Below are 21478 nucleotides of genomic sequence, written 5' to 3' on the forward strand. Positions count from 1 at the left end.
CGACGACGACGACGACGCGACCGCGTAAACGATTTGATAAAAATGAATGCGTTTGGTAGTTTGGTCTGATTACTAACTGGGCTGAAAACATCCTGTCTTCTCTTATTCACGCCAGGCTTGCGTGCATCGAGTTGCATCACAGATCGAAAAATAGGCACGTGGCCCGAATTCAGTGGGTACTCTGACCGACTCGAAATTCCCGGGGAATTCACGTTTAGATCGCTCCTCCTCGGCTGTATTATATGAGAGTTTAACGTCCGAGAATATACACAAAATACTTTTCTTAAAATGGAAATAAAAAAAATCGTTTATTTATCGAAGGAATTGAGAAAAAAAGTTTGAATAAGTAAAAATTTTATCAACAAATTTTTAAATAATTGAATTCTTTTGACAAATTTTAATAAAATTTTTAAGAATAATTACATTTTTCGAGGAATTTGATTAAAATTGTATCAAAAATATAATTAAAATCCTGCGGTGAGTTTTATTATTTATGAAAATAATTTAAATTTTCCCAAAAATTTTATTAAAATTTTTCTGAAATAATTGAATTCCGGAGAAGAATTTTATTATTTATAAAAATACTTGAAATTTTGACAAGAATCTTTTTTTAATTTTTGAATATAATTGAATTTCTGCGAAGAATTTTATTCAAGTTTATAAAAATAAATGAATTTCTGTGAAGAATAAAATTTTATTATTTATATAAATAATTGAATTCTGACAACGAATTTTATTCAAGTTTATAAAAATAATTGAATTTCGGTGAAGAATTTTATTATTTTTAAAAATAATTGAATTCTTGAAAATACCTTTGTTAAATTTTGTTTAAATAATTGAATTTCTGTGACATTTTGCCAAAAATTTAATTAAAATTTTGAAAAATAATTGGATTTCGAAAAAAAAATTTATTATTTACAAAGATATAAATTGAAATTTTGACAAGAATTTTTAAAAAATTTTTAAACATAATTGAATTTCTCGAATTATTTGTAACTTTTCCAAAATTCAATTCTTTTTAGTACAATATTTAACTAAAATTCTTCAATCAATCTAGTATTTATGAAAATTGTAAAAATTATTCATTAATTGCATTAAACTTAATGAACAAAATTAATTCTATAGAATTTTTAATTAAAAGTATGAAAAGTTCAAATTTTCAAAGAGTTTAATTTGAAATTCATTTTTAAATCAGTATTTATTAAAAAATTCTACGAGAATTAAATGATTATTTAACTATAAAAATAAATATTTTATTAAACAATTGAATGTTTCTTAAAATTGAATTTTCATAAAGAATTTTATCAACAAATTTTTAAATAATTGAATTCTCTTGACAAATTTTAATAAAATTTTTAAGAATAATAATTGCATTTTTCAAGAAATTTGATGAAAATTGTATTAAAAATAATTAAAATTCTGCCAAGAATTTTATTAAAATTTTTGAAAATAATTGAATTTCAAAGAAAAATTTGATTATTTATAAAGATAAATTAAATTTTGACGAGAATTTTGGTAAATTTTTAAACATAATTGAATTTCTGCGAAGAATTTTATTAAAATTATTTTTAAAAAATTGAATTGTTACGCAAAGAATTTCACTAAAATTTTGGAAATTAATTTAATTCTTTACTTAAATTCTAATAAATAAATTGTAGCAAAGGTTTTTAAAATAATTGAATTTCTTTGCTAAATGTTAATACAATGTTCAAGAATAATTAAATTTTTCGAGGAATTCCATTAAAATTGTATTAAAAATAATTGAAATTTAGCATTGAGTTTTATTATTTATGAAAATAATTTACAAATAATTGAATTCCTGTGAAATTTACATTATTTATGACATTAATGAAATTTTCGCGTAGAATTGTATTTAAATATTTTTTAACTAATTGAATTCTTTTAGAAATTTTTATTATAGTAGTAGATATTAAAAATCATTGAATTGAGGAAAGTTTTTGAAAATAATTAAAATTTTGCCAAGAATTTTATTAAAATTTTTGAATTAGAAAATTTTACAGTAATTGTTTAATTACCAATTTTACTGATAATAAATTAGTAGAAATTACTAATAAATATTAATAGAAATTACTATTTATTAGTAAAATTTACTAATTCAAAAGCAAAATTTTAGTAATTTTTGAAAATATTTAAATAAAATATAATATTTGTTCATATTTTAACTAAACTTTAAGGAAATAAAAATTTTACTACAATAAACGAATTTTTTTATGTTTTTAATATTTACCAAAAATTACTATACTGAATTAAAAAAAATAATAGGAATTTAATATTTACTTTGTTAACAATTAATTTTTCTTAGTAAAAAAATTATATATTATATAAATAAATATGACGGTGGTATATTTACATATATTGAAATATATTAACATATTTTTTCAATAAAATAAAAATTAATAGTAACGAAAAGTACGGCGTTCATTTGAACGTTCAAAATTTTAATGACACAAAAAAACGTGTTTTGTTTATTATTCAAAGAAATAATAAATTGTTGGAAATTAATTTCAGAAAAAAAGTTATATTGTAAAAATAAATGTAAAAATAAAATCACAGTTAATGCATTTTTATCTTTTACAGTTTTAAATTTATTCAAAAATAATCGCTACATCCGAAAGAATACAAAATCATGTTCATTAAAATTCAAACTAATAAGAATTTTTACTAATTTTGAATCCTTTTTCACTAGAATTTAATGCAAGAATAATAAATTATTCTAAAGTTTTAAACGTTTCAATAAGCCAAGATTTTTTTCAAATTTAAAAAAAAAATTCAAGTTTTTATTTAAATCTTTTATTTTTATACGAATTTTTTAATTTCTTTTACTATTAAAATAAATTGAAAAAATAAAAAAAAAAGTTCAGTTATAAATTCATAAATCGACAAGAAGAGAATAATCTCGAAAAGAAAATATATCATTTGACTATTTTAGTCCCTCTTTTTGGTTTATTTGTCACCTCGTATCACTTCTGTTTGATCGATCTTCAAAAAGAAGAAAAAAAAGAAGTGAGAAAAAGACAAGAAGAAAAAAAATGATAACGCATCTGGGAGGAAGAGGATAAGTGGAAAAAATATTAGTAAACTAACGATAGTCACAGATAAAAGTAAGGGTCACCGGGTCATTCTTGTCTTCTAACGAGTTTCTTTTACCTCCTTCCGGTCTCACATTGATTATTCATACAACAGCACAAACACGACTGAAGGTAAAATGCAAACTGCTGCAATATCCCCTTGTATGTACACAGTCACTAAACAAAATTTGACTTTATTTCTATACTTTCTACACTCTTCTAAACTACATCGTTCCACACTCAATTTCCCATCATCAATTCAATCAAATTTCCGTCAATTTATTTCAATATTAAATCGAAAATAAATTTACTTTCAAAAAATTTATAATTTTTAAACAAAAATATGTTAAAATAAATAAAAATATTGAATAAAAAGTCGAATTTCTTATCCTTTTTTTCAAAATTTTGAGAATATGATGTCCCTGACTCTAAAGAATCAGTAAAAATATTTACTAATTTAAAGTAGTGACTGACTTTTTGCTTTCGAATTAGTCAATTTTACTAATAAATAGTAATTTCCACTAATTTATTAGTAAACTTTACAAATTCAGTAAACATTTTTACAAATTAAAATTTAGAGAGGAAGTTAGCGTCAACGCTACGCGTCGAAAACTATGTTTTTTGGAGTTTTTAGAGTTGAAAATGTCAATAACTTTAATTTTATCATTCACCTCGGGAGTTAAAATTCAAGGCACTTTTTTCGCCTGAAACCTTAAAAAAATGTTTTATTCTTTTCCTTTTTGGGGAAAAAACGTTTTACGGCCCTATAATAAGCGTCGACGCTAACTTCAGCAACCTAAAACTGTTTTTTTTCTACCTGCCGTATCTATTTTTTTTTCACAACTGTGGTAAAAATTTCCAAAAACATTTCCAATCTCACAGTTAAAAATAATATTTGATTTAAATAATTTAAACTATTTTTTGCTTTAAATAATTAATATAATTAATAATTAATTCTTCACAAATGTGGTAAAAATTTTCAAAAACATTTCCAATCTCACAGTTAAAAATAATATTTGATTTAAATAATTTAAATTATTTTTTGTTTCAATTAATTAATATACAAAAACAATTTTTTTTCCGAAATTTTAGTAATAATTTGCCTTTCAAGAAAAGAAGAAGGCAATAATTATAAAAGATGAGTAAGAAGATTTAAAAAATTCGTTTTAATATAATCTTTTCGTGTTTTTTCATTCTTTTTTTTTCAATATCGTATATCAATAAACTTTGGCGATTTATGAAACATTTTACAGCAAATGGGACTTTAGAATTGCATATCGATAATGCATCTTCTTATCAGAGACATACATGAGCACTTTGTCTTATCGTTATTGTGCCATTTAAGAAAATTCCAAAGATTTATCCTTTTCATTGGTGATTTATAAATGACAGCTGATATATTATATACTAAGTGTTCGCTAATCATTTCTGTTTTTCGTAAAAAAAGAGACCGCAAAAAATAACAGAAATCAAAAACGAAACTCGAAAACAAAGACTTATAAATAATTGTATCCCAAAATAATTCTTTTAAATGAAAAAAAAAATTATGTTGAAAAAATTTATGTATACTAAAACTTCATTATATTTTTTTATTTCATTTTTTATCTGTAATGAAGCTCGATAATTATTCCCCAAAAAAATAGGGATAAAAGTTCCAAATTCTATATACGAATTAATTTTGTTTTTTGAATAAATTTCAAAATTGTCTTTTCAAAATTTAAATAAATATTTTATTTTGCTAATTAAATTTTTACGAATTGCGTAATAAAATTACTAAATTTTCAAATTTATTTGAACTCTAAATAAAATAGATAATTTTCTCGGAATTACTCAATTTAGTGATAATTAATTATATAATTAATAACGTTGAAGTTCACAATGTTTATAGTCAATATTTCACAAATTTTTCTATTTTTAAATTTACATAAATTTTTGTTTAAAAAATATTTTATAATCTCTCGTTTAATAATTTAAAACAATTTCTTTTTAAATTTTCACAAACTGAATAATATAATTTTACAGATAGAATTTGGAATAGTTTTTGCCTTTACAATTCAAGCAAATAAATAGAGGAAATATATTCAAAATTCTTTTCATTTCTTATTTATTTCCTTACGGCAAATCTTAAAAAATGCAATTTTACTCCACGAGAATATGCGTCAATAAAAAAAAATTTCTCAAATACAAAAAAGGAGAGAGTAGAGTACAAAGTGACCCAGATATTTTCCTGTCGTTTTATACAGATGGTTTAGATATATAATGATGTATACACACTTTGAGGAATATAGCCGAGAAAACTGGACAGCTATTATCATCATCATCATCACTGTTGAAGCTAAATTTCCGCAAAATTTCGTGTATAAATAAATTTTGAATTTGTCTGCGAGCCAAAGGCAATTCGTGAAAAGCACGTGCTGCTTCTGATTCGCTGCTTTGCGCTAGAAAGGATAAGAGAGTATACGAATGCAGATAGAAAATGTCAAAGCAGAAAGACTTGCTCTCTATGAGAGAGAAAAAGAAAGAGAGAAAAAGAGGGAGAGAGAGAGAAAGAGAGACAGACAGACAGAAAGTTTAAGACGCTTTGAAAACCAAAAGATGCTTCTTTGCCAAGAAATTCGAGTATCCTCTCTTAAACGACTATATGTACTGCATCCCAAGTACAGTGACTTTTCGAAATTTGTCAGCAACATAAATAGAATATGCATCGTCTATTAACAAGAAGGTCGACGACTGTTTTTTTTTAATTTAGTCCCAAATCTTCCAAAACAAATAACAACTTTCTTTAATTTGTCTGATTTTAATGGATGGAATTCAAAAATGTTTTAGTTTTAAATTGCATTAATAAAATAATAATTATAATAATAATAATAATAAAAATATTAATTTTGTAGCATTAAATCTTATTTTGTCATTAATTACTTTAATTTAACAAATTATTTCAATTGAAACTTAAATTTATATATTTATTCGCTTTTTATTAAAACCACTTTTTTAATTATTTTCTAATCAAATTTTGTAGTTAGGCCTTTTTATTACAAAATAATTTTGTTTTGTTATTATTATTATTACTATTTATTAGGGGCCATTCACAAACTACGTCACACAATTTTGCATAATTCCCCCCCCCCCTACCCACGTCACAAATTTTACATGCTTTAGCGCCATTTTTTCTACAGAACGTCACAAAAAATGAATTCCCCCCCCCCCTCTAAGGCGTGACGTAGTTTATGGACGGCCCCTTAGTATTATTTACTATTTATTAAAAATTTAATTAAATATTAATTACAAAATAAAAAATCATTAAATAAATTATTAATTACAAAATAATTAATGACTACCATTATTATTATTTTTATTATTATTATTATTATTATTATTTACTATTTAATAACAAGTTAATTGAATAATAATCCAACTTCAATTACTATTATGTATTCATTATCATATTTATTATTAAATAGTAATTTAATTTAATAATTTCGAAATTGAAAATTGCATCTGAAAGAAAATTTACTTATTTTCTCATTGCATAAAAGAAAAACGTTAATTAAATAACAAATGCACCATTGTTATCTGTCAGTAATACTAAAATAATAATAATAATAAAATACATTAACCCTTGCATATACATTCGAAATATAATCCACGAATCTAAAATCGTTTGTCGCTCACACAGCGCATATCGTAAAGTTCAAGGTCGGCCAAGTTAGCGTTTTTATCCAGTCAAGAATAGAATCGACTTCATATATACTAAAATTTCAATTGATAAAATGAGTTAAATTTCTTTTTCTTTTCTTTCAATTAAAAGAGGACAACAGTTTCATCTGTCTAATAATATTTTATTATTATTTGTATCAAATTTTGTAAATAATTATTTTAAAATTTGCAAATTATTATTTTTAAATTCGTTAATAATTATTTTCAAATTTATAAATAATTACTTTCTAATTTATCTGCTTTTTTAAAAATTATATTATTATTATTATTATTATTATTATTATTATTATTATTATTATTATTATTATTAGTATATTAATAAACATAATAAAATCATAATTAATTATAATGCAAACATAATTTTACTCTATAAAGAAATCGAGAAGAAATGCCAATTTTTGTACATAAAAGATGTAGGGAAATGAAAGAATAAAATTGTGTTCTAAAAATCAAATATAGAGTTTAATTGCCTGACTGGATTTTCTAGGACTGAAAGAAGACAAACGAGTGTCATATACACTTGCAACAACTACTGTCCCCGATTCACAGTTTTATCGCAAACAAGTTTTTTTAAGTTGCCCGAGGACGCCGGTAAAAGTGGAGTCTTTATCGCACGATTCTTTAGTGAAAAATAATTACCAACGACCTTCAAAAAGAAAAAAATTTCCCAAATACATATAAAGTCACATAATTATGAATATTCTTTTAAATTTATTTATTATATTCTTAATAAATAAAATTTATATTTTAATATAATTATATTTATATTAATTAATATTTATTGTTAATTAATTATTAATTACTATTAATTACTTATTAGTTATTATCAATAATTGACATACATTATTGATAATAATAAAATTATAATTAATTACATAATTAATAATTATTAATAAATTATTATTATGAATTATTTAATTTAATATTCTCTTAATTACTATTATAATCACTTTTTCAAATTGTTATAAATATTCTTTCAAAATTCTCAAAAAGAAATATGTATCTCAAACAAGAAATGACAAATAAAATGGAGAACTATAATCTTAAAAGAATTTATTTTAAATATAAAAAAGAAATAATGCTGCATGGCAGTTTACTCATTTTCCGCGAAATGTCAAGTAATCTTTTCATACAAAATATAAAATTATGTCGAATAATTGCATTTCTGGCTTTTTTAATAAATTGAATTACATTTATCGTGTTTAAAATGTTTCCCCGCTTATACAAAATATATAACCGTGAATAAAAAATAGAAAAAAAATTCCTTTTCTCTGCAAAAAAATACAACAACATTGGTATATAATCAAAATAATTTTCCTGTCTTTTGTTGTAAATGTTAAAAAAAATGGCGTTTGCATCAAATAATGAGATTATTTTTGCTTCTTTTCCCACATAAGAAACGCCTTGAAATCGCCGCAAGCTCAACGAGACGCAACGAGGACACACGCGATCGCAATCGATTTCTTTCTTGGAGAAAACTTTTCGATATAAACCAAAGAGAAAATTATAAATAATAATAAAATTTTGTATTAAAAATAATATTTCACGTGAAAGAGAAAAAAAAATTTTTATTTTTGAATTCTCTGCGGTGGAAAAATTGCGCACTGATACTGGTTGTGAAAAATTTTTGCCAAAGAAAAGAAAAAAAAACCAAGTAATAAAGTTATAATTGACTAAAAAAAAAGTTCAATTGATTGAAGACGATTATCATTCTGGTGAAACAAATTATTTTCAGTAGTGGGAGTGTGATTCAAGGCCATCTTGCTTTTAGAGGCGAGAACACTCGGGTCCCGATTGGGTGTCGGCGTCATTGAACTTGAACTCTATGTCTCACAAGAATCAGTCCGAAAACATTGAGAATCGTTTTCTAAGTAAGATTACCCGATTTCAAAGAATATATCTTTTTAGAGGGAAAAAAAACCGCATACTTTTACGTCTTTTTTTCAATTTAAAATCGATGACAGGGCACGAAATTCTCCCACAGTTGATATTTCTGTCAATTTTACAAAAAAAAAAAATTCAATTTTCAGGAGGAAAATAAATTAATTCCTATAATAAATACATCAATAATTACAATAATTACATTACAATAATTATTAACAATATTTAGAAAAAGAATTAACATTCTAAAGTACGAATTATTTTCACTTTCCACATTTCATGTCAATAAAAAAATCGTAATTGTTTTTAAACTTCTACAAAAAAAAATTCCCGTTGACAATTTTCTAACCTCAAATTTCCCAATTCGGAGAATTTTCCTAATGTTCTTGTTCACAACACAAGAGTGCAATATATAAGCCACTGGTTTGTGAAACAAAAAGGAAACTAAAGGCAAGAGAGTGAAAATGTTGATAAAAAGAATAGAAAAACATACCTTGCAAATGCACCGCTACATCGACAATTAATCACAAAAAAGTCCGGGATTAATGCAACTATTTTCACATTATTAAGCTACCAAGCAAGTAATTAAATAAAAAAAAAAAACTTTATCTACCCGTTTGAAAGATATCTAAATAAAGTATACACACGACATGCGAACTACTTCCCGGGAATTTGATCCAGATTACGAACCCTGCCCTGTCCTTACGAAATCGCATTGTTGCGAATATGACCTACCCACTTCACTCTGTCACAAACGTAAACAAACAAGAGAGAAAAAAAGCTGATTCAAATAAACAATGACACAATTCTTTAAACGTTCATACGACAATAATACCTCGTAACATAAAAATTGTTCAGCCATTTTTGTCAACTGTCGAGAGACATACAATGTATATATAAGAAAGTGACTTTTTGAGGTTATGTACTTACATAATACGCGTCGCTTTGTGATATTCCAGATGATTAGTGTCACTGTCCGTAATTAAGTGAAAAATCCTATGGTGACGTAGCACTAATGAAGTACACTTTTATACACGTGCACGGCACTGCTCTCTTGATTTTTTTTTTATCAATAATACATACATATATATTCCACAAAGACTGCGGTTTGGTTTTAACACGAGTCAAGAAATACACGACAAATTTCAAGTGAACAATTTATTCTTGTCCGGTCCTTGTAGTGGACGCGGCATTAAAGTTTTCTCTCGATGTATTTGGAATGGCTTTTCAATCAGCCATTCAAATTGATTGATAGTATGCACCGAGCAGGTATGCGATGTAACGAACAAATAAAATCAAATGCGTACAACTACCACTTACCGCTGAGAGTGCAAGCGCGCGACTGCGGCACTCAGCGACTACGCGCCGGCTTCGTAATTCTCCGCTTCGCCACTGTGGCGCCACTGATGCCCCGCCCTGTATTCCCATATTCCCATCTATATTACACCGGTTCAACGTATTTTTGGGAAAAATGTTAAAAAATCGATACAATTTTCAATGATAATTACATGTTGTCAGTTAATGCTAATCGAGTCAGTGTTTTCATTTAAATAGTCAAAGTAACTTTTATTAATGGATTCAAGTTGGAGGATTCTTCGGAAAATCGATAAACAAAATCGAAATACGATAAATTGTAAGTATTGCCAAATTTTCTAATCACAATAATGGACTCGTCCAAATAAAAAATTGTCACCACAGTGAAATTTGTCAACTATTGATACAGTTTTACTTGCTTGTTTAGACTTTTGCAGAAATTTTTCGACTTCGTGAGGAAAATCGATCACTTTGGATGGAAAATTTCGCGTCATCAAGGATACAAAGTGGATAAAAAGACGGTATTTATTCTTTCATCTCAAACACAGTGTGCAAGTAAGATTCCATAATTATGTATAAACATAACCCCCATGCATATTAATGAACTTTTCGAACTGTTTTTTTTTCTTTTGAATGCTCATGATTTATCGATAACAATAAGAAACTTTGACTCGTCGTTTTTTTAGCTGAAACAAAAAGTTTTTCGATTTGCAGAGAAATGCGTCTTGACAAAATTCTATTGTTCAACATGGGGAAATGAGATCATCTGCTATTGTTGCAGATTTTCGTGATAGTATTTTGTTTCCGGCAAAGTTTTATGCGGTGTTTGATTAAACACGGGGCATTGTTGCGTAAAACAAAATATATACACGAAAATCAGTAATAATACTGCAGTGAATTTTCGTTCTTTGTTACCTCGATTAAATTTGCATAATCTAAATTATTCCAAGGGGAGGGGGGAAATTAATATTGATTGATAATTAACGACAATGCATTAATTTTTTGTTATCGACAAGATTTAATTAACTAACCTAACCTAACTATTTGGTTAGGAAATTAACCAAAAAATGGGAAAATTAGTTTTATTATTAATTGAAACCGAATTGGACGATTTCATAAATGTAATTGTCTATTTTTTCCACTTAGTTAACATAACCTAAAAAATAAATTCAACAAATTCTTTCAAATAAATAATACCCATATAATTATTATATTTTTATTAAAATACGTTAAATGTAAAAAATTGTATTCTATTATTAATTAATTAAATTAGAATTAAAATGAAATAATTTAATCAAAGTTCATTAAAATTACAAATTAATAATTTAATTAAAATCAAAAATCTATAATTTAATTAAAATTAAAAATTAATGATAAAATACAATAAATATAATTATTAAAATATAATATTTTACGAAAAAAAAATATTTTTTATTGGAATAATTCAGATTAGAAAGTAAAATATGTTTCAGTTAAAAAAAATCTTGTCATTTAATTTGAAAACAAATGCTGCATTTATTTGCAGAAATAAAAGTGCATTTACTTGGAAACATTATGAAAATTTAATAACAACATTATGACCTATAAAATGATTACATTAATGAATTTTCATTCTGTGTGGTTTTAAAAAAGAAAATTTTACTGTTTGCATTATTTTCTCTGATCATTGAACTTTCAATGACATTTGCATATACGTATTTTGCAAAACTAACCGCTGATGATTCATTGACTCAGTAAAATCCAATTAATAGTCAATGGAAATTCACAGTAGATATACATTTCTGGATCTAATTATCGCACTGATAATAATTTATGCAGTCTTAATATATATAAATATATTTGATAAACCAAAAGTTCTACTGCGGCTTATCTGTATTCTAATCAACAATAATAATCACAATTAATATTACTATTATTATTATGAAATAAATATCTATTTTAATTGTTAATTAGAGATTATTTAATAATTAAATAACATTATTAAAATTAATATAAATTAATAATAATAAATAATTTTAAATAAAGTTAATAATAATAAAGTAATAAAAAAATAATAAATGTAATTAAAAATAATAACAGTAATTATTATTATAAATATTACTATCATTATTATGATTATATTATTATTAATTATTAATATTACTATAAATTACTATTATTACATATAATATTGTATTATTATTGGTAATATTTTTTATAATAATATAATTAAATTATTAAATCTTATTTTTAAATCGTCAGTTCAAATTTCAATTGGCTCGGAATTGAGTATAGAAAAATATATTTAATTCACTTTAAATCTTAAATTAACATTAAATTTTAATTCATTTTTATTTTTTATTAACTATAAATTCAGTGAAATTAAATTTAATTTACTCGCAAATTTTAAACGTTTCTTTACACATTTATTTCACCTAAATTTTAATCAGATAGATATTTTACTACTCTCTAATTTTGAATTAATAACAAAGTTTACTAATTTCAATTAGTGACTGACTCTTTGCTTTTTAATTAGTAAATTTTACTAATAGTAATTTCTATACTTATTTATAAATTATAAGTAAACTTTACTAATTCAAAAGCGAAAACTCTGCGTCACTAATTTAAATTAGTAAACATTTTTAACTAATTCAAATTTAGAGAGTAGTATTTTTTAGATCTGAATTAGTTAAAAATAACTAATTATTGGTAAAATCATCGTTGACTTTTTGATTTAGCAATTGGTAAAAAATAACTAATTACTAGTAGTAAATGACTAATTTTTAGGTAAACAAATAACTGCAGTAATATAGTTAAATTTTTCTAATTGAGCTAATTACAAAAAATTTAATTTACTTTAACGAAAACTAAACGTAAATTAAAGTAATAATAAGTTATTAGTAATTGTTTCATTACTTAAATATTACTATTCTACTGATAAAATAGTGCGGATTCGTTTACCAATTGAATTAGTAACTGTTTTTACTAATTTTTAGTAGTTTTTTACTAATTATTAGTAGAAAATTTACTAATTTGAAATAGTAAAAAATACGTTCTACTAATTGAATTAGTAATTTTCTACTATCAATTAGTAAAAAAAACTACTTAAAATTAGTAAAAAATGTTACTAATTCAAATTGATAAACGAATCCGCACTAATTCAGATTTTAAATCATTTAATAAATAATTTCACTTAAAAATTTCTAAATTAATTGGATTTCAAAAGAGTTGCGTTTACAATCTTTATAAATAGACGAACTTCAAAGGATTAAATTTGAAATTTTAGGAAATATCCATTTTTAATAAATTTAAATAGAAATTTTAATAACAACTGATTACAAAAATTCAATTATTTTCAAAAGTGATGAATTATGTTCAAAAATTAGTTAAAACTCTCGGCAAAATTTCAATTATCTTTATAAATAATAAAATTCTTCTCCGAAATTCAATTAGTTTCAAAAAATTTAATAAAATTTTTGGCAAAATTTCAATTATATTAAAAGATGTTCCTCATTTCAATTATTTATAATATCTACTATTTTAATAGAATTTTACAAAAGAATTCTATTATTTAAACAAAATTTCAATAAAAATTACACGCAGGAATTCAAATACATACCAATTTTTTATATATTTCTTCACAACAATTTAATAATTTTTAATTTTTTAATGAAGTTTCTCCAAAGAATTCAATTGTATTCAGAGAATTGAAAAAAATAATTCTGAGAAATTCAATTGTTTTGAAAAATTTAAATAAAATTCTTTCAAAAGTCTATTATTTAAAACAATTTTGACAAAATTATTTACAAGGTGTAGTTAACAACTATGCAATTTTAATAAAAATTTTCCTATACAATTCAATTATTTTCAATAAAATTCTTCTTGAGAATTCAATTATTTTCACAAATAATACATTTTTTATTGGAATTCAATTATTTATAAAAAATTTGAATAAAATTCTTTGCTAGAAATAAATTAATTTTTTATAAATAATAAAATTTTCCTTGAGAAATAAATTATTTTAAAAAAATGTTGATAAAATGCTTTATAAATTTGAAAAATTACAATAAAATTGGTCGTAGAATAAAATTATTTTTGTAAAATATAACATTCTTCATAGGAATACAATTATTGTTAAAAATGTTTGTAATAATCTTCAAAAAAATTCAATTCGTTTCAAAGATAACCATTTTCACAGGAATTTAATTATTTGAAAAAGCATTTTTTTTATTCTTTGTCAGATTTCAATTAATTTCAATTTTTTAATGAAATTTTATTATTTTCAAAAAGCTTTAAAAAATTCTGGGAAATACAATTATTTAAAAAAATTTGAATAAAATTCTTCACAAGAAATTAATTATTTTCATGAATAATAATATTTTCCCCGAAATTCAATTATTTTTGAAAAAAAATTTTTTTACAGAAATTCAATTCTTTAAAAATTTTTTTAATAAAATTCCAAACAAGAATTAAATTATTTTTATAAATAACAAAACTTATCGTGGAATTTTAATTATTTTTTATGCAATTTTGGATATAATGATAGAAAATTGCATTTATTCTTAAATTTTTTTTTAAATTCACCGGAAAAATTTAATTATTTTTAAAAATTTTGATAAAATTTTTAATAAAAATTCAATTTTAAGAAATATTCAATTATTGAATAAATTGTTTATTTTTGTATATAAAAAATTGAATTCTCGAAAAATTTTGTAATAATTAATAAATTTCTGGTAAAATTTTAGATAATAATTGAATATTAGAAGAGTTATTATGTGAATTTTTAGAAATAATTGAAGTTTGAAAAGGGTCCAAATTAAAATCTTTGAAAATTTGAATGTATTATATAGTTACAATATTCTTATGATATAAAATAATGGTTTTATCACTCTGTCATCTTAAATTTCTTCATGTTTTATAATAATATTCTCGCATAAGTTATTGACACTGTAAAAAGAAAGGTACTAATTTAGTACCAATTTTGGGTACTAAATCGTCATTTGGTTCTATTTTAATACTGAAAATCAACTCTAATTTAGAACCTTTTATTTACTCTCTAAATCTGAATTAGTAGAATTCTACTAAGAAATAGTAAAATTTTACTAATTTTTAGTAGTTTTCATGGAAGACTTTTCCTCTTTTCAATTAGTAAAATATTACTAATTTCTAGTAATATTTTACTAATGTTTTAGTAGAATTCCACTAATTGAAAGTCACTTTTTTACTAAATGAATTAGTGAAACTGTTTTATCGACTATTAATGAAACAGTTTGTTAGTAGAATTCTACTAAGCAATTAGTAAAATCTAATAATAATTAGTAAAATTTCACTAATTTTTAGTAAAATTATTACTAAATCATTTGGTGGAAGACTTTTCGTCATTTCATTAGTATAACTTTCTACTAATTCAGATTTGCAGAGTACAGTGTGTATTGGAGAATCTTAATTCCTATAGAAAAATAATAATGACTATAAATATTTATTTAAAAAAGGAGTTATTAATGTTCTTCAGGATCAGGGAAAAAGTGAAAATTTTCTCTGGCAATCAGGGAAAAACAAAATTAATGTTTTGTGGCAAACCTGAACTACTAAAAATTAGTAAAATTTTACTATTTCTTAGTAGAATTCTTCTAATTCAGATTTAGAGAGTAGAATTTCACTGAACTAATTGAATTAGTCAAAAGAAAAAATGTATTGAAACATCAGTTATTTTTAACTAATTGTCAATAGAAATATTACTATTTAAATTAGTGACTGACTTTTTGCTTCTAAATCAGTAAAATTTGACTCAAAAAGCGGAGTAAAATTCCACTTGCAATATATATTGTAAATTTCACTCTCAATGACATGGAAACTAAAGAAAGATTATAGAGTTGAGAGATGAGAAAATTGCGTGAAACGGTAGAAAGGTTGATTAATTCGAGAATTCTCGGGTAAAGGCAAAAGGCTTTATGGATTTCGAGGAATATTCATATGTGCCTTCTTTCACACACACACACATATATAATAGTATAAGTGTGAGAGAAGCAAGAGTATATATAAGGAAGAAGGGATAGCTAGAGAAGGCTGGTTGCATTTTGACGGTAATCTGTGGTAGGAGGCATGTAGGACGAACGGATGGAGAACGTCGTCGTCGTGCTCGACTCAAGCGACGAGAGTGCAAGCGCAAGGAGTTGGATGGTGTGCTTGTGAGAGAGTATTATGATGAGGGGCGTTAGAGGCAGAGAGGGTACAGGGGCAGTGGATCGAGAGAGCAGAGAGAGAGAGGATGGAGACCGGCGAGTCTTGCTTGTGCAAAAAACAAAAGTGCATCTCGGCACAAGATGGCCGTCGCTTCACCGACTCTCAAGGTTATACCTCCTCCTCCTTCTCCTCTTTCTCCTCTTCCTCCTCCTTCTTCTCTTCTTCCTCCTCATATACACGAAGGGTACAGTCCAGCAAGTAAAGACGCTGGAATGCGCGAATGTAAGGCAGAAACTTGAGTTCATTTTATAACAGAGCCCTTATCGCATTTTTTCCCATTTATCACTCATCCTGAATTTGATAATAATTTTCCCTTGATTTTCACCAATCATTTTCAAATCATTACAAATTGATTTATTTTTAAAAACCGTTCGTCGAGTTTACTCCAAATTTTGATGTTTGTCCATTTCATTTTAGCTCTACCCATATACTCTTTGGCCTCCTTTTTTTTCAGCACTCTCTTGATCTCTCAATTGTGCAATAAGAATGACCGCAGACTCCCTACATTTTAAATTAATTGTGCGTTTCAATTTTTTTTTTTTTTTTTGCTATAATTTCAAAGATGTTTTTTACCTTTAATTTTTGTGCAAGGTTTTGGCTAATTTTTAACTTGCTGGAATTAAGTGAAATATTCACTTAACTTTTTTCGTGTATTTTTAATTTCGTCTGAAGGTTTTATTTCGTCTCTTGTTTGCAGCATGTTGACTGCTATCGCTTTTATGTATGTGCATTACGTAATCATTGCACTCGCATGGTTAGACTTGAATAACAAATTTTGATTTTGGACCGAAATTTAGTATATCGAAAATCTTTTTTTAGGACAAGTTTGTTTGAAAGAGTAATTGTAGTCGAAAAATACTTAGAAATTTTAAATGAAAATAAAATTTTTATTAAAAAAAGACTTGCTCTTTATCTTTGAATTATTACTCTAAAATATATAACTAATTCGATGATAAAAAGTCAGTCTCACTGCTAAATTAATAAAATTATTGACTAATTGTGAATTAGTTAAAATCACCCAGAGAAATGTTCTATTTAATCCAAATATAATTTATTTGAGTCAAATAAAAATGTATTTCTCATTAATCCTACTAAATTATTTTTTTGTGATAATAACAATTTTATATTCTCACTACTGTCTAAATCTGAATCAGAAAAAGACAACTAATTAGTAATAAAATCGTGACTGATACTTTGATTCATCAATTAGTAAAAAATAACTTCTTTCTAAATTCGAATTAGCAAAAGTGTTTTCTAATTTTAATTAGTGACTGACTTTCTGCTTTTGAATTAGTAAAATTTACTAATAAATAGTAATTTCTACTAATGCATTAGTAAATTTTACTAACAAGTAGTAATTTTTACTAATTTATTAGTAAATTTTACTAACAAATAGTAATTTCTACTAATGTATTATTAAATTTTGCTAAAATAGTAATTTTTATTAATTTATTAGTAAATTTTACTAATTAAAAAGCAAAAAGTCAGTTACTAACTCAAATTAGTAAACATTTTTACTAATTTAATTTTAGAAAGTAGTTATTTTTTACAAATTGCTGTCTCACAATTTTTTGTTTTTCAATTAGTAAATTTTACTAATAAATAGTAATTTCTATTAGTATATTAGTAAATTTTACTAACAAATAGTAATTTCCATTAGTTTATTATTAGTAAATTTTACTAACAAATAGTAATTTCTACTAATATATTAGTAAATTTTACTAATAAATAGTAATTTCTATTAATTTATTAGTATAAATTTGATTAATTCAAAAGCAAAAAGTCAGTCACTAACTCAAATGAGTAAACATTTACTAATTTATACTTTAGAAATTAGTTATTTTGTACTAATTCCTGTCTCACAATTTTTTGCTTTTGAATTAGTAAATTTCACTAATAAATAGTAATTTCTACTAATGTATTAATAAAATTTATTAATTCTAAAGCAAAAAGTCAGTCACTAATTAGAGTTAGTAAACATTTTTAGTAATTTAAATTTAGAGAGTAATTATTATGAAAATTAATATGAATTATAATTAATATGAAAATCATTAATTATTAGTAAATAAATAACTACAATATAATTGTCAAATTTCACTGATTTATTTAATTACCAAAAATTTCAGTTATTTTTACCAAACTTAAAAGTAAATTTAATTAATAATTACTTATTATTTACTATTAAATTACTAAAATATTACTATTTGATTAACGGAGTAATATTTCTTCTAATCAAATAGTTAGTGATGACTAATTATTAGTTAAATTAACTTTTAGGCAATTTTAACATAACTAAAATTGTTAGTAATTCAATTTACGAATTTTGACTATTTTCTAAATTATTTAGCTAGGATTTAACCAACTATTAGTCATTTTTAACTAATTTAGATTTAGAGTGTACTTACACAGACAAAAGATGGTATAAATTTTGTTGCGGGGAATTTTAACCAATGCTAATTCACATAGACAGTGGCGCCCTCACTTAGGGGAAAATTTGTTGCAGGGAATTTTTACCCCAAAATCAGGTTAAAATTTATACTTTTTCTTTCTTGTGTAATATTTACACTCAGAGAAAAAGATATATTTGACTTAGAACGTGCTAAACTTTTTATTTGATTGAAATAAATTTTTTTTGGGTTCAAATAAAAATTTTATTTGGGGCGGAATAGTTTTTATTTAAAGAAAATAAATAATTGTTAGGATCTCAGCATAACAAAACTTTTGTTTGACTTAAATAAATTAGATTTGGTTCAAAAAATATGAAACAAATCTCTTTGTGTTTCTTCAATAAAATTTTAATTGAAATAGTCGATGACTTTATTAAATTATTTAATTATAATTTGGAGTAATAAGTAGCGCAAAATAAAATAGATCCTCTTTCTAAATATATATTTTTTCATTCAGAAAAAAGTTTTTAATGATTTAAAGATATGATACGCTTTGCGACTTATTTCTTCGACTGAAAATGAATTTTTCTTCTATTGAAAAAAAATGTCTTTGATTCTAAAACAATTTATTTGTTTCAAAGTAATTTTCTTTTTTAAATTAGGTATATAAATATTTCTTGGACTGTATGTTAGTGATAATGTTTCTTTGATTTAAGAAAAAAATTTCTTGGATATAACGAACATTTGTTTAAATCAAAGAAATTTTCTTTGAATCAAGAAACATCTTTTTGTTTGAAAGAATAATTTGTTTTTAATGATACAAAATGAGTGTAAGAAACTTGTTTCTTTAAATTAACAAAAACTTTTTTCTGGGTGTAGAAAATATACATCATTATTAACACATTATTTTTAGTGTCAACAATAATGTTATTAATAACAGAATAATAACAAGAATCATTTGTTTATTTATTCTTTAAGTATATTATGGGTTATATTGAAAATAATTAAGTAGACCGAAGAGAATTTTGAATAATTTTCAATGCAAACAATTTAGAAAGTAATATTAAATTAAATTATTAGAAGTATACACGACGTAAAACAAATAAGGATAATAATTACATCTGAGCTAGCAAAAGGACAATGTCCCTAGATTCAATTAAAACCTATTTCCTTTAAATACTACATAAATTATTGGTTCAAATACAAATTATTTGATTTAAATATAGAAATTATTTGCTTGAAGTAAATATTGAAACAATATTAAGTTATAATCAGCAAATAATTTATGTACCTTTAACCCCTATTTTTACTCCACCTCAATTTTTTCATTCTTTACAAACATGCTAATGATAATTAATAATATTGATTATTCCATATTGTTTACCTCTTTATTTTTATTTTTGTAGTATTTTTCTTTTTATATACTCAAATAGTCTGTTCACCCTTTATCACACCCGCACAATGAAAAAAAAAAATTAAGAAATGTAAATTTCAAAATTTTTGTCAACTCTTATACCTACGACAATATTTCCTTTTCTAAAAGGATAACAAATGATTTCTTTTCTCGTATTTAAGATTCTTTCCAGTAGAAGAGGGATATATCCCCACACATATATTTTTTTTGTTTACTCTTATCTATAATCAAGAGTGAAAAAGGTTGACATTTCTAAATTTGACTTAAGATTGACACATGATGAATAAAATAAATAAAAGAATAGCACGGGAAAAAAATTTTTTTCAATTATTTCAACATTCAGTGTAATTTTAAGTAAAAAAAAAGTTTAAAAATTTACAAAAAATTTGTCAGAAGTGGGATTCGAACCCACGCCCACTACGTGGACTGCGACCTGAACGCAGCGCCTTAGACCGCTCGGCCATCCTGACCTGACAGCAAAATCCGTAAACATCCTACAAGAACATAGCTTCAATTTTCCCTTTATTTAATACCCTATTCGTGTACTTATACTATTGCCAGTGGTTAAATTTATCGACGAGCGCCTCTGAAATAGCTTTAAAGCGAGTTTGTAAGAGAACAAATGGGATATGCACCATCCAACTGTCTTTTGAAATGCTTTTCTGTAACTGTATTTTTAGTTACTTTTTTATTCTTTCTTCTTTTTATGTTCTTTTTTTTATTTTCTCTTTTTACATTTTCTAAAAAAAAAATTTGTCTAAATTTACATTTTCTTGATTTGTTAGATTTACCGAAACCACTCTCTAAATGTGAATTAGAAAAATGTTTATTAATTTGAATTAGTGACCGACTTTTTGCTTTTGAACTAGTAAATTTTACTAATTATAGTTTTTTAAATTTTACTGATAAATTAGTAGAAATTATTATTTATTAATAACATTTACTAATTCAAAAGCAAAAATTGAAATTAGCAGTTTTATAATTTCAAATTTAGAGAGCAAAATACATAAAAATAAGTAAAATTTGACCGTTTTCGTAGATATTTATTAACTAATAATTAGTTATCTTTTACTAATTGCTCTCAAAATCTTAATTAGTCCTATTTAATTACTAAATTAGCTACCAAATCGTTGCGTTCATTAGTTACGAATTAAATAGAATTAAATAAATTAATACTAATTTTTAATAGTTAATATTAATTAACTATTAAAAATTAGTCAATTTCAAATACAAATAGTAATGTTTCTACTAATCAAATAGTTAATAATGACTAATTTTTATAGTTAAATTAATTTTCAGTTTATGTCAAAATAACTAAAATTTTAGTAAAATGATTGTAACTAAAAGCCACTCTCTAAATTTGATTTAGTAAAAATGTCTACTAATTTGAATTAGTGACTAACTTTTTGCTATTGAATTAGTAAATTTTACCAATAAATTAGTAGAAATGACTA

The 21478-nt window shown here is 23.9% G+C and overlaps 1 protein-coding gene and 1 non-coding gene across 3 annotated transcripts in view; both read right to left on the reverse strand.

Annotated features, from left to right (window-relative positions):
* The window catches only part of LOC122498383 (ecdysone receptor), a 317159-nt gene extending 307115 nt beyond the window's left edge, over positions 1 to 10044 (reverse strand). For both annotated transcript variants that reach the window (XM_043606095.1, XM_043606078.1), the window contains exon 1: positions 9618 to 10044. The gene's annotated coding sequence lies outside the window, so the exon portion shown is untranslated. The remainder of the gene's footprint in view (positions 1 to 9617) is intronic.
* Positions 10045 to 20411: 10367 nt separating this feature from the next.
* On the reverse strand, positions 20412 to 20494 carry Trnal-cag. Its single transcript has one exon. It is a non-coding gene; the product is annotated as a tRNA-Leu (tRNA).
* Between the last annotated feature and the right edge of the window lie 984 nt (positions 20495 to 21478).

Source organism: Leptopilina heterotoma, unplaced genomic scaffold (genome assembly GCF_015476425.1).
Source record: "Leptopilina heterotoma isolate Lh14 unplaced genomic scaffold, ASM1547642v1 Lhet_10, whole genome shotgun sequence".
Lineage (NCBI taxonomy): Eukaryota > Metazoa > Arthropoda > Insecta > Hymenoptera > Figitidae > Leptopilina > Leptopilina heterotoma.